The sequence below is a fragment of the Lissotriton helveticus genome, chromosome 8 (assembly GCF_964261635.1).
Source record: "Lissotriton helveticus chromosome 8, aLisHel1.1, whole genome shotgun sequence".
Taxonomy (NCBI): domain Eukaryota; kingdom Metazoa; phylum Chordata; class Amphibia; order Caudata; family Salamandridae; genus Lissotriton; species Lissotriton helveticus.
The window spans coordinates 1,199,712,934-1,199,725,194 of record NC_136069.1 but is presented as its reverse complement, the minus strand read 5'-3'; positions in this window follow the sequence as shown (position 1 = coordinate 1,199,725,194).

Here is a 12,261-nt window from a genome sequence, read left to right as displayed (position 1 = left end):
TTTTTGTTGGGCTCAGGGAGATTAAGTGATTTGCCCAGAATCACAGCATGTTGAGCGACCCTGCAGAGACTCAAACCCAGTTCCCGAGCCTCGAGGTCGACCCTTCTAGCCATAAGGTCACATCCTTTCCCTCTTAACCACTCACCCATACAGTCACTTACACATCAAATCACTCACTCAAAGTCAAAGTCAAAACAACTTTATTCGGTGAAATTATATCACCATAAAAGCAAGCATGCTAATCAAAGGAGAACAAATACAAGCTGCAGTTAATTATCAAAAATGAACAATAAAAATTAAAAACATATTTCATGGACATCCATTATAACACAACATATTACACTTTGAATTAATACATAGAACAAAGGGACCAATGGATGCCTAAAATGCAAAGAGCTAATATAGCAGATAAATAGTAAAGCGCAAAGTGCGGAATCCTCACAGGATGACAACAGAATAACCTGTTTCATACAAATAAGTAAAGTGCGTGGAGCTCCTACACTTTAGGTCTCTTTTAGAAAAATCCTGGATAGCTACAGAGTTCTTTCTATCAGTATCTATCTTACAACATTCCAAAAGGGTATAGATATGCTCCAACCAAGAAATTTTCTTGCTGTAGTCAAGAGCTAAACAGTCCATAATTAAATACTCGGTGAATATGGTTTTGTCGTTGCACCATATTCCTTGCCAGAAAATGAGAGCGTGCCTATTTATTAGGTCCCTAAGGAAAGGTACTGATAATTGTAGGAGAGTAGGATCTGCTTACTATGGTTGCCCCCACTTTTTGCTGGTGTTTCACTGTTTCTCGACTTTAGTCTGGCTGGGACCCTGCTAATCAGGACCCCAGCCTAGCTGCTTCTTCTCTAAAATGATTGTATGTACTTTAGGTACCCTCTAGTTTGGTTACTGGGGTACCCTTGTGAGTCCCTAGTACATGGTATCTTAGGTACCAAGGGCATAGGTACCCCGAGGCCTACCAGGGGCTGCAGCATGTATTATGCAACCCCTGGTAAGCTTTCCAAAATGACACCACAGGTCTGCTACTGCAGCCTGGGTAAGGTGGTGCATGCACCCCTTACTAAGATATAGGTTACCTATATCTACCTTTAATCACTGACACATAGAAACCTATAAGTCACTCCTATGGCAGGCCTTATCAATCCTGAAGGCAGAGTGCTTGGTTTTGTGTGAGAGGGTGCCCATGCATGAACATGACCCCTATGCAGTTTTCGGAATCTATTCTGTGAGGCTGTTCTGTGATGCAGCCAGACCATATAATCTTGAGTGCATTATAACCTCGCAGTAAATGCTAACTTTGGAATGGCTGCACCAAAACATGTTGTGTTTGGGGTCAAACACTTTGGAATCCTACCCCCCGCCAGTCCTGGCGGCGGGGGTAGAATTCCACCCTTCTAGAGGGAGAGACATGTACACACTGGTCTGACCGGTAATAGTTTAAAAGAACCCCAGCATCACAAAATGGATGCTGCAGCACAGATACGGGTCTGACCTCCTGCTGCTGGATGAAACTCCAGCAGGGGAGGCCTGGAGAAGAGGTTTCCTGTCACAGGGAGGTGTAACCACCTCCCAGACAGGCTTTAGTGTATTGGGGCTGGGTGGGTGCATTCAGTGAATGCTTTCCAGACAGTGCTGGGGGCACAAGTGGTGTCCCTGTGCATATCTTAGTTCAAACCGGTTGCAGGGGCACTCAGCCCCTGCTTTGGTGTAAAACTGGTTAAAGGGAATGGGTGTAACCACCTCTCTTCCCAGACCCTCCAATAGGTAGGTCCCCAGAGTATGTCCAACCCCCTATCTTAGGATAAGTAAAGGACCCCAGTCCTTAGGACTTCAGATTACACCTGGATGTAACTCTGCAACGTATATCCTGGAACTTCGACATTCTATATTGACTAGAAGACGGAAGAAGACCCTTCGCGATCGAGGTATTAAATACTCAATGTTGTTTCCGTCCAACGGCAAAACATGGTTCTTTGTTACACCGGAGGAGGCGCAGGAATGGCTGGAGGGTTGGCAGAAGGTTGTTTGGCCTGGCTGGTCCGGGGACAACGGTAATTGGCGCAGAGACCGCAAAGTGAGTGAGGAACGAGAGTGAATCCAGGTACGTGATGAGCTACGGATGGATCCCTGTCGAGGTGGCCGAAATTAGGATTTAGAACCACTGATCAGAACCCTAACGACCGTCAGTGGTTACGAAATGGCTATAATGGACAACAGTGAAGCAACTGAGACACAATGAACCACTCTGGTAGCACCCATGGAGTACTGTATCCTGACTGTGGTGCTTCACGAACCGTTTGGACTATACACCTTGTATCCTTCACTATGATAACCCTGTCGTGTGGTGGGGAGAGGAGGGGGTGGAAGCTGCGGAACAATATAACTGTGTGGGGTTGCAAGGGAGACATACAATAACTCTCACCCCAGTCCACTGGAAACTGGGAAGGGAATTGAGCACTCTGCTTGCTTGGGGAGGCGGGTAGATTTGTATCCGTCTGGCAGGGAGGCATGGAGGGGGGTGGAGGGAGGGGATCTGTTCATAAGGTTACGTGTTTTACTTGTGGTACAGTTTCTAAGGGCAAACAGATTGGATCTTGTGGCTGCCAACATTCTGGGTCATACTACTTTGTTGTTCTGGTGACTGGGCGCACTCTATCTGACATGTATGTCTGTACAAGGTCAGCAGACTCTAACCAACCGATGACTTTACTATCCCTAATAACCCCATTGACCCTGCTTACATGGAATGTGCGAGGGCTGGAAGATAAGGTAAAGAGGGGCCTAGTACTGCAATACCTAAAGCGATGTGTGCCTGCTGTGGCCTTATTACAAGAAACACATTTGGTGGGCTCGGCGTGCAAGGCACTTGATCGTTGGGGATATAAGATGGTGGCGCACTCCAAATTCTCCTCTGGTTCCAGGGGCATGGGCATACTTGTCAAAAAACAGTTCCCACTGATCATACAGCAGACACGAACAGATGACCAGGGCCGCTTTGTGGCTATCACGTGTCAATAGGAGGGTAAGTCTTTTAATTTTGTCTCAGTATACATCCCCCCAGCCTTGCATGCGATAGCCCACCCTGCATTTACTGCATTTCTGCTTGGTCTCCCTTAGGCCGAGATGGTGATTGGAGGCGACTTCAATGATATAGTGGACGGGACTATGGACAGGTATCCCCCCAAAGTCAATGTGTCAGGAAATGTCCATATGAAAGGGCTGCTTGATGCCATGGGGCTCACAGACACATGGAGATATAGACATTCCGATGCTAGACAATACACTTTTCAGTCAGGAGTTCATAATAGCCTCACACGCATTGACTACTGCTCATACCTGAGGCCGAGATGGTGATTGGAGGCGACTTCAATGATATAGTGGACGGTACTATGGACAGGTATCCCCCCAAAGTCAATGTGTCAGGAAATGTCCATATGAAAGGGTTGCTTGACGCCATGGGGCTCACAGACACATGGAGATATAGACATCCCGATGCTAGACAATACAATTTTCAGTCAGGAGTTCATAATAGCCTCACACGCATTGACTACTGCTCATGCCTGCAGTGTCGAAAGAAGTTACTGGGGTAGTGCAGCACTATTTTCAGCAAAACGCCTCCTTGGTTGAGTCTCCAAGTATCTTATGGGAGGCTTATAAAACGGTTATACGTGGGTGCACGATAGCATCCATCACAGGGTACAAACGGGGAAAACAGGTTGAATTGGACACTATGGAATCTGAACTTGCTGCAGCCACAGCTCAACATTCAGAACATCCATCACCTCAATCCTCTCAGACGGTGCGTCTCAAACAACACAAATTTTTGAGGTACAAAAAGGAGATGTTTAATGCACAACTTCGGGCCACCCGTCATAAAGTATACAAATTGGGTGATAAGGCGGGCAAATTACTAGCTTGGCTAGATAAAAAGTAACGAGCAGACAGAACGATTGTGCAACTGTGCACTCCTGCTGATTCCCTGGTAAAGGCCCTGCAGGGCATTGTTAATGTGTTAGCCAACCACTTTGAACAAGTATATGCCTCTCGCTCAGCTCTTTCGGTGGAGGAGGCCCAAGACTATATTAAAGATATAGCCATGCCCAAATTATCGCTGGAGGCGACACTACTGTTGGAGGCCGACCTATCGGTTACTGAGCTACAAACAGCTATTGGCTCCCTGGCCTCAGGTAAAGCGGTAGAGCCAAACGGAATCCCCATCGAACTATATAAAAGGACCGCTGATCTAACTGCCCCATTTTTCTTAAGTATGTGATATTGATGCAGAGAAGCACAGCTCTTAACTTACCACAAATCGTGCAGCATGAACCCTGATTGATCTGGGTTAATTAGGGTTGACAGGTGAGAGGTCATATGCATCGCTAAAAGCTTGGCAAGATTCTTGGCTTCAGCGTTGATCAAAGATATGGGGCGGTATGAGGTGCATTCCTCAGGAGATTTGCCGGGTTTATGGATTGTTATTATTGTAGCCATCCGCTGATCTCAGGGCAACTCCCCAGCCTTGAGACTCTCATTAAACATACTTAAGAAAAAGGGGGCAGTTAGATCAGTGGTCCTTTTATATAGTTCGATGGGGATTCCGGTTGGCCCTACCGCTTTACTTGAGGCCAGGGAGCCAATAGCCGTTTGAAAGAATGACTGCAGGCTCCTGAATAAGTGACCTCCGAGCCTGTGATGGCTCTGAGGTCACTTATTCAGGAGCCTGCAGTCATTCTTTCACTGGATGCGAGCATGGCATTTGATGTGGTTGAGTGGCCTTATCTTTTTGCTGTTCTTCGACACTTGGGTTTCGGCCCAAAGTTCTGTGCACGGGTGCGCCTACTCTGCACTGACCTACTTGTGCATGTCGTGGCTAATGGTAATATATCTAGGGACTTCCCGCTTACGTGTGGGACACGATCGGGGTGCCCACTATCCCCATTATTATTTGCGCTAGTTCTGGAACCACAATGGATTAGATGGGAACCTCAGATACGTGGGATTAGGTAGACCAAAACTTGGGAGGATCGCATCTCACTGTGTGCGGATGACTTGCTGCTCTACTTCACATCCCCTGAAAAATCCATTGTAGTGTTCCTTAACGTCTGCGACATATTCGGCAGAGTGTCGGGGTATACCATTAATTGGTCTAAATTGTTTCTCTATGTTCTGTGGGGTCCGCCGACAGTGCTGCCCCGGAATTGTCCGCTGCTGGTCACTGATGAGGCCTACATATATTTGGGCATTTACGCTACACCTGAATTTGACGATTTCTATCAGAAAAACCACTTTGACGCCAGCAGCACTTTGCAGCAGCTCCCCATTGAAATCGATGACAAAACCCGACATGAAAAGACACCTATGCACCCGGCTTCCCCTGGTGAGGTAACTTGAGTACTCCGGTGCTCCCGTGGGTGTTGAATCTAGAACCTCCTAGTTCTAAAGGGGTTTGCTCTAAGTGTCCTTTATCTGTAATTTCCCAACCACGACTTTCCCCATAGAAGTTAATAGTGATTTGTGGCTGTGTTTAGACACTGTGTGCGGATGACTTGCTGCTCTACTTCACATCCCCTGAAAAATCCATTGTAGTGCTCCTTAACGTCTGCGACATATTCGGCAGAGTGTCGGGGTATACCATTAATTGGTCTAAATTGTTTCTCTATGTTCTGCGGGGTCCGCCGACAGTGCTGCCCCGGAATTGTCCGCTGCTGGTCACTGATGAGGCCTACATATATTTGGGCATTTACGCTACACCTGAATTTGACGATTTCTATCAGAAAAACCACTTTGACGCCAGCAGCACTTTGCAGCAGCTCCCCATTGAAATCGATGACAAAACCCGACATGAAAAGACACCTATGCACCCGGCTTCCCCTGGTGAGGTAACTTGAGTACTCCGGTGCTCCCGTGGGTGTTGAATCTAGAACCTCCTAGTTCTAAATGGGTTTGCTCTAAGTGTCCTTTATCTGTAATTTCCCAACCACGACTTTCCCCATAGAAGTTAATAGTGATTCATGGCTGTGTTTAGACACTGCACGCATCCCCGTGGGTCCCCTGTGTCACTACCTTGGATGGTTCCTGGTGGCCCCAGCGGTTCTACAGGCTCTAGGCCTTGTATCTATGTAAGTAATGGTACTTATACCACTTTCTTAATATATTGTTTGGTACGCCCCTGGGGCTCAACGTATATTGTGCTAATTTACTGTATGCTAATCAAGTTTACTGAATGTACTTTTGCCTCTAGCCTCGTAAAGAGACTAGAGGGATGTGTTTAAAATAAAAAGATATATTTTATATATATACCTGGTATGGTTCTCAGCAGTAACATTTTTTAATAAGATAGGGATCCAAAAATCCGTATTGTGTTTAAAAACATCAATTGGGAACCCATCCGTGCCAGAAGCTTTACCATTTGCTCAATTTTGTAGGGCGGACGTGATTTCCTCTAGGGTTATAGGCGGCGATTCTACAGGTTCCACTAAAATAATACAGCCATTATTAAGCTTATTTACTTTCACAGTATCAGGGTGAAAAATATTCTCAAAATGCGATATCCAGTCCTCCGGAGCGTCTACGGTATCAATTTTAACTGCAGCATTCTCATTAAAAAATGGATAGTTAAGCAATAAAAAATCAATAAAGAGATACTACAATGATGATTGGATTGAAGGTGACACCATGACCATGAAGGAACAACAAGCAACGTAAATTGTCAATAACAAGTTGAGATAAACGTAGTGCTTAAGAGTCACCCTATATAACCTCTGACATACAATAATGTACAGAAACAAAAATTAAATAAAAAAATAGAACAATAGACAAAACCATAAAGCAAAATATATACTGCTACCTTGTGTTACTTTAAAATGTGGGGTGCAGTCCCCGGATGGGCCAAATCGAATTGTGGAGGTTAAAAGGGTATACATCTGGGATGAATATACAATTGTGTCATCGGGGGCCCCGAGCGCCCTCAAGGTCTGCCATCATTTGGTTAACAAGGTCAAAGGCACTAGTGAGATTGACAAAACAGAGATGTAAGAGCCCTTCCTTTGCTAAAGTATATTTGCCTATCAATAACTCCAGGTTCACACATTGTTCCACTGTCCCAATACCCCTTCTAAATCCGTACTGGGCCTCAGTTAAGATGTTATTTTTGTTGGCCCATTTTTCTAACCTCCCCAACATTATTCTCCCCAATAGTTTGGAAGTAATATCAAGAAGGGATATGGGGTGGTAACAATTGGCCTTTCCTCTATCGCTTTTTTAAAAAATTGGTACAATAACACTTTCTACCCAGGATGCAGGCAATACTCCCCCAATGTAGCAGTAACATTTTTTAATAAGATAGGGATCCAAAAATCCGTATTGTGTTTAAAAACATCAATTGGGAACCCATCCGTGCCAGAAGCTTTACCATTTGCTCAATTTTGTAGGGCGGACGTGATTTCCTCTAGGGTTATAGGCGGCGATTCTACAGGTTCCACTAAAATAATACAGCCATTATTAAGCTTATTTACTTTCACAGTATCAGGGTGAAAAATATTCTCAAAATGCGATATCCAGTCCTCCGGAGCGTCTACGGTATCAATTTTAACTGCAGCATTCTCATTAAAAAATGGATAGTTAAGCAATAAAAAATCAATAAAGAGATACTACAATGATGATTGGATTGAAGGTGACACCATGACCATGAAGGAACAACAAGCAACGTAAATTGTCAATAACAAGTTGAGATAAACGTAGTGCTTAAGAGTCACCCTATATAACCTCTGACATACAATAATGTACAGAAACAAAAATTAAATAAAAAAATAGAACAATAGACAAAACCATAAAGCAAAATATATACTGCTACCTTGTGTTACTTTAAAATGTGGGGTGCAGTCCCCGGATGGGCCAAATCGAATTGTGGAGGTTAAAAGGGTATACATCTGGGATGAATATACAATTGTGTCATCGGGGGCCCCGAGCGCCCTCAAGGTCTGCCATCATTTGGTTAACAAGGTCAAAGGCACTAGTGAGATTGACAAAACAGAGATGTAAGAGCCCTTCCTTTGCTAAAGTATATTTGCCTATCAATAACTCCAGGTTCACACATTGTTCCACTGTCCCAATACCCCTTCTAAATCCGTACTGGGCCTCAGTTAAGATGTTATTTTTGTTGGCCCATTTTTCTAACCTCCCCAACATTATTCTCCCCAATAGTTTGGAAGTAATATCAAGAAGGGATATGGGGTGGTAACAATTGGCCTTTCCTCTATCGCTTTTTTAAAAAATTGGTACAATAACACTTTCTACCCAGGATGCAGGCAATACTCCCCCAATGTAGCAGTAACATTTTTTAATAAGATAGGGATCCAAAAATCCGTATTGTGTTTAAAAACATCAATTGGGAACCCATCCGTGCCAGAAGCTTTACCATTTGCTCAATTTTGTAGGGCGGACGTGATTTCCTCTAGGGTTATAGGCGGCGATTCTACAGGTTCCACTAAAATAATACAGCCATTATTAAGCTTATTTACTTTCACAGTATCAGGGTGAAAAATATTCTCAAAATGCGATATCCAGTCCTCCGGAGCGTCTACGGTATCAATTTTAACTGCAGCATTCTCATTAAAAAATGGATAGTTAAGCAATAAAAAATCAATAAAGAGATACTACAATGATGATTGGATTGAAGGTGACACCATGACCATGAAGGAACAACAAGCAACGTAAATTGTCAATAACAAGTTGAGATAAACGTAGTGCTTAAGAGTCACCCTATATAACCTCTGACATACAATAATGTACAGAAACAAAAATTAAATAAAAAAATAGAACAATAGACAAAACCATAAAGCAAAATATATACTGCTAACCATAGATATCTACCAGACTAAGGTTTGGGTTGACTGTATTTATAAATGTAAATGTAAATGTAATGGTATTTATAGAGCGCACTGTCACCAGATGGTCACCTTACGGTGTCGCCTATTCGGCTTCCTGGCACTGATACTCATACCGCTGTGGAACCCCTCCTGGCTTTCCCTGTGAAGTGTCCACTCCTGGGCACCCCCAGGGTGAAACCAGGCATCCTTAGCGCTGTTGGGGCTGGTGTGGAGGCTAAGCAAGCTATTGCCCAGAATTGCACTGTGGGGCCCGTGATTAGAATAGGCACCGAGGCGAGAATTAACAGGTCCGAGGAAATTGAGCCCGAGACCCCACCGAGGCGGGTATCGAACCCTGGTCCCCTGGCCAGAACTCTGCATCAGGGTCTGCCGCTCTAACCATTGAGCCACACTTATATATTTGTAAGGTACACTGAGCTAGAGTGAGGGCATCACAGTGAAGTGGTTAGTTGGCCAGACCTCCGTGACTCACAAATCATGGCGGTTTATGAGATGTGAAGTATCGATCTAGGTTATCCCACATGCGTCTGAGGGGGTTTCCATGGAGAGTTCTGTAGGACAATGTCGTCAGCACCCCTTAAGTTGGAGACCCAGTTCAACCAGAACTTGAAAGATGCTTTTTGTGTGTCTTTATTATTTAGGATGATCTTAATCGCTGCTGTCAGGAGTAGGTCTAGAAGCGCCCTATCGTTGTCATTTAGAGATTCTAATCTAAGGTAGCCAAATGTCATTGTGGCTAGTTCTCTTTTGAGGAAGCATGAAAAGTGATTAGAGATGAAGTCAAAAATTCTGTTCCAAAAGGGTACCACACATTTGCAAAATAGCAATAGATGGGCTAGTCTCCTATCTCTTCACTACAATTCCAGCAGGTAGGGTCATCACGGATCTTGTGTGAATGTAATTCGGCCGGTGTCCAGTAGGCCTTATTTAGAAGCCAGAACTTAGTCTCGGATAGGGCTGGTGAGATTTTATTCCATTTTTATATATATATGCCAAGATGTATTGAAGAATGAGTGGGTGTTTAAGTGTCTGTATGGAGGATTTAGTAGGTACGTCACTGACTGCATAAGTGAGTGATTAAATGTGTCTTACTGAAAACACGGGTTAGTGACTAAACTGTGTGAATATCTGTTTCAGTCTGTTGTTGTATAAGCTGCTGAATGGGTTGGTGAGTAGCTGCATGAGTGTCTATATGGGTTATTGATTACTTGCCTGAGTATTTGTATGGCTGCCTGAGTGTGTGTGTGGGTGGGTGGGAGATTTGTGACTCTGTGCATAGATATTTGAGTGGTCCACTGAGTGTATGGGTTCAAGAGTGCATGTGGAAACAGCTGTATGGCTGGGTGAGTGTATGTATCGTTGTGTTGGTGAGTGAATTGATGTCTCAAAGGTACATGTACAAGTAACTACATATATACAAGGCAGTATATGTGAGTGATGGTGTATATAAATAACTATATGTGAGAGTCAGTAATTGTGAGAGTGGCTGCATGGATGAGTATGTATTTGTATCAGTGTCTCTATAAGGGAGTAAATATGCATTAGTATCTGTATGAATAAGTGAGGTGGTGTCTGTATAACTGTATAGGTGGAAGTATGATTGATTCTTTGAATGGCTTACTAGGTGTGTGAGTAACTCTGGATATGTGGCAGTGTGTGAGTATCTGTATAGGTGTATGAATGCATATGATAGTGTTGTATTGAGGAGTGACTGCATGTATGTATGGTAGAATGAGTGGATTTGTGTGTAGACCTAGGAATCAGTGAGTGTGTATTAAGTAAGTGGTATTGAAATGTCTATTTTTTCGAAAATGGTAGGCTGTATTTCATAGTGGACGTACCAAAGATTATATTCAGGTGTAAGGAGGTGCATATGATTTTCAAGTGGATGATATCATCAATGATGTCATCAGTGATGTCATTTGAGATGTCATCAGTGATGTAAGTAGATTAAATTATCCTACCTTGGTCATCGCACTCTAAAGAACTGCTCTTAGGAAGGCGACTCTTTTATACGAAGTAGGTACTTAAGATGAGAACATTGCCAGGTGGAGGGTCTGTGGCTCACACTTTCCTTTCTGATCTATTACACGCCTGAGGAGAAACTCTCTATTCTTCTGCCCATCTCTTTTCCTTCTTTATAAACCGAACTAAAGGTTACTCTATCTACCCTGGTGCAGCTGGGATTATCTTTGGCGCATTTATATAGTCACTAATATCACTCCGACTTCATAGTGTCTGTCAACAGGCATCTTCTTGCGAGCCTGAACTTTAATATAGCAGCACTAGATAAAAGATATCGCAAATCTATGAAATTGTGTTAAAAGGATGCAACAGACATTGTTAAACTTATATGTAATTCATTGCATATCTTCTTAAATTTCAGATGTAAAGGACCCCTTGGTTTTAATGATGTGAGTATTAGTCTTTGTTCTATGTCGGCCCTGATGAAGGTGATATAACCAGGCTCACCGAAACGTACGTAGGCCATATACACCTGAGACCCGTACACAAAAAGACAAAAAGGAGAAAGAAGCCTAGGAATAAAAGATTCATGAATCTGGATACAATTAAAAGATGAAGGAATTGGACACCTAGCCAAATAGAACTAATAGGGATCTCAGTTGTACTGTTGTCCTTTGTCTGTTTTCATTGCACTTTGTTATAATTGAGAGTATGTTAGATTAGGAATGAATGATGAGGAATGATTGACAGATGTTTTGATAGCACTTTTTTCTTTGTGGGGTCCAAATTAAATTTCTTTCTTTTGCCAATAATGTTTTTTGCACTGTTATATTTATAAAATATGAAAAAGATGTTAAAGATGTTTCCTTATTCTTAAGATGTTAAATATAAATAAATAGAAAACTAAAGTATCACATGTCTATGTGAATATTTTCATCCATGTTGCATCCTTAGAGAAATATATTAGATTTATTCTAAGTTTTGAAAAATAAGTAGGTCAGTACAGAGGTCATTCTTTCTAGTTCTACTCAGTGATGTCACTGACCATGTCATGAATGATATAATATGTGACGTCATCAGCAGTGCATTGCAGGGCACAAGTTATAGTTAGCTGCACTAACTATATTGTCAGAGTTTCTATGATTTGTACGAGTGAAATGTCAAACTAACTATAACGTTCCTGAAACCTATGCTTTTTTTCAGTGAATTTCTATGTTTTTTCAATTCTAATTTCTATCTATAACGTGCCTAAAACCTATGGTTTTTTCAGTGAATTTCAAAGGTTTTTTAAATGAAAATGTGTAAGTCTAATGTACGTCAATCCTATGATGTTTTTATTTTCTAAATATATACATATATCCACAACAACTTCTCTTCCCACACCGGATGT